The sequence below is a fragment of the Salmo salar genome, chromosome ssa01, assembly GCF_905237065.1.
Source record: "Salmo salar chromosome ssa01, Ssal_v3.1, whole genome shotgun sequence".
Lineage (NCBI taxonomy): Eukaryota > Metazoa > Chordata > Actinopteri > Salmoniformes > Salmonidae > Salmo > Salmo salar.
Genome location: NC_059442.1, coordinates 106012857 through 106015455, shown reverse-complemented (window position 1 = coordinate 106015455; position 2599 = coordinate 106012857).

Sequence of the window (2599 nt, the reverse complement as noted above, 5' to 3'; positions counted from 1 at the left end):
CTTTGAGAGCCTGTTTGTAGACAGACTGAGTGGGTTTTAATGTTGTACAGCAAGCTTGGGCCCAACTAGTCAAGCAGTATGTTAAGTGGGGGGAGTATCATAGATTTGAAGTACAGTTTTGCTACCTCTGTAGTCAAACAATTTCATATAAATCGGAAATTAGCTAGGTTGAATTTGGTTATTTGAATTACCTTTTTCACCTGCTTTTTAAAAGAGAGGTTGGAATCAAGTATGATGCCAAGGAACTTAAAATCAGATACCACCTGGAGCTTCTCCCCTGACACATAGACATCTGGCTCAGTAGCATCTGTTGCCCTCTTTGTGAAGAACATGCAGACAGTTTTTTTCACATTGAGATGCAAACATGAGTGACTGAGCCACTTTGTAACCTTGACCATTACCATAGTGAGTTCTTGTGCAGCTTGTTGTTTGCTCTTTGCATGCACATATCACTGTATCATCTGCATACATTTGAACTTCAGACCCAGTACAGACAGAAGGCAGATCATTAATGTACAGGCTGAACAGTCTATCACAGTGCCATCCGTTTTGTCACCAAAGCCCCATACACTACCCACCATCGCGACCTGTACGCTCTCGTTGGTTGGCCCTCGCTTCATACTCATCGCCAAACCCACTGGCTACAGGTTATCTACAAGTCTCTGCTAGGTAAAGCCTTATCTCAGCTCACTGGTCACCATAGCAGCACCCACTCGTAGCACGCGCTCCAGCAGGTATATCTCACTGGTCACCCCCAAAGCCAATTCCTCCTTTGGTCGTCTTTCCTTCCAGTTCTCTGCTGCCAATGACTGGAACGAACTGCAAAAATCTGGAGACTCATATCTCCCTCACTAGCTTTAAGCACCAGCTGTCAGAGCAGCTCACAGATCACTGCACATGTACATAGCCCATCTGTAAACAGCCCATCTATCTACCTATCTCATCCCCATGCTGTATTTATTTATTTATTTATTTATCTTGCTCCTTTGCACCCCAGTATCTCTACTTGCACATTCATCTTCTGCACATCTACCATTCCAGTGTTTAATTGCAATATTGTAATTACTTTGCCACCATGGCCTATTTATTGCCTTAACTTACCTCATTTGCACTCACTGTATATATACTTTTTGTTTTCTTTTGTTCTACTGTATTATTGACTGTATGTTTTGTTTATTCCATGTGTAACTCTGTTGTATGTGTCGAATTGCTACACTTTTTCTTGGCCAGGTCGCAGTTGGAAATGAGAACTTGTTCTCAACTAGCCTGCCTGGTTAAATAAAGGTGAAATAAATGAACAGGAGGGGCCCAAGTACTGATCCTTGAGGCATGCCCACATCATAGCTAAGAGTGGGCGACAGCTCATTGCTCAATCTGACACACTTAGTTCTGCCTTCAAGGTATGATTTCATCCATCTCAAGGCATCGGGGGAAAAGTTGAACTTGGGCAATTTTGTGATGAGAACCTCATGGTTAACAGTATCAAAAGCCTTCCTTAGGTCTAGAAACACAGCCCCAACAACACCCCCTTTGTCCATCTTGGACTTCACATTTTCCAGAAGAAAGCAGTTGGCTGTTTCTGTGGAGTGTTTTGCTCTGAAGCCAAACTGCATGGAGTGTAATGTGAAGGGGCTGTTGTTGAGGTGGGCAATCAGTTGTTCTGCTACACACTTTTCAACAACCTTCGACACCACAGGTAGTATACTAATGGGCCTGTAGCAGGGTCACCCGATTTAAAGATGGCCGTTATTATGGCCGACTTCCATACCCTTGGAAACACCCCCTGACCAATAGATGTGTTGGTGACCTTAGTAATGGGGCCAATGAGTGACTCTTTGTAGTTTTTAAGAAAGGCAGAGTCCAGCCCAAACACATCTTTGGCTTTAAAGTTCTTTAGTGAGCTAATCACCTTGTTCACCTTTGACTCAGAAACCTCCCTTATGATGAAGACAGGTTGAGCGTCATTCACTAGCACTGAGTCCAAGAAACCAGTGGAGGGTTCTGTGACAGTACCCTGACAGATTAAAAAAAGTAGGAATTGAAGGCTATTGTTATTTCAACTGCATCCTGTGTTAGATTAGAAATCATGGTGAATAACAGTCTTTTTGCAGTGTTACTATGGTCTTTCCCTGTTAAGTTTTTTAGATTCTCCCAGATCAATTTAGAATTTCCCTTTTCTTCATCAATTATGTTAATAAAAAAAGTTTGCCTTGTCTTGTCTGATTTCTTTCATCACCTTATTTCTCAACATGGTAAACCTACGTCTATCATGCTCTAATTTGGATTTTAGGGCTGTTTTTAGAGCATAATCTCGTTCTTTCATCAATTTCCAGATTTCTCCATTTAGCCAAGGAAGAGTGCTCTTTTGGCCACGTTTGGATTTGATATTCTTTAGGAAACCATTTATTGTAGTCTGGGTTATGGATAGAAAAACCTGACTATCAGCTTCCACATCTGTATAGGACAAGAGACCATTCCAGTTAATTCCCTTAATTGCGTTTTCAAAATAGTTTAATTCACTCTTAGGTATTCTTAGTTGATCCGGCTTTCTAACAGTAGAGACGTTAAACCTGTTCTTAGAAAGTTTTCTGGCTATAAG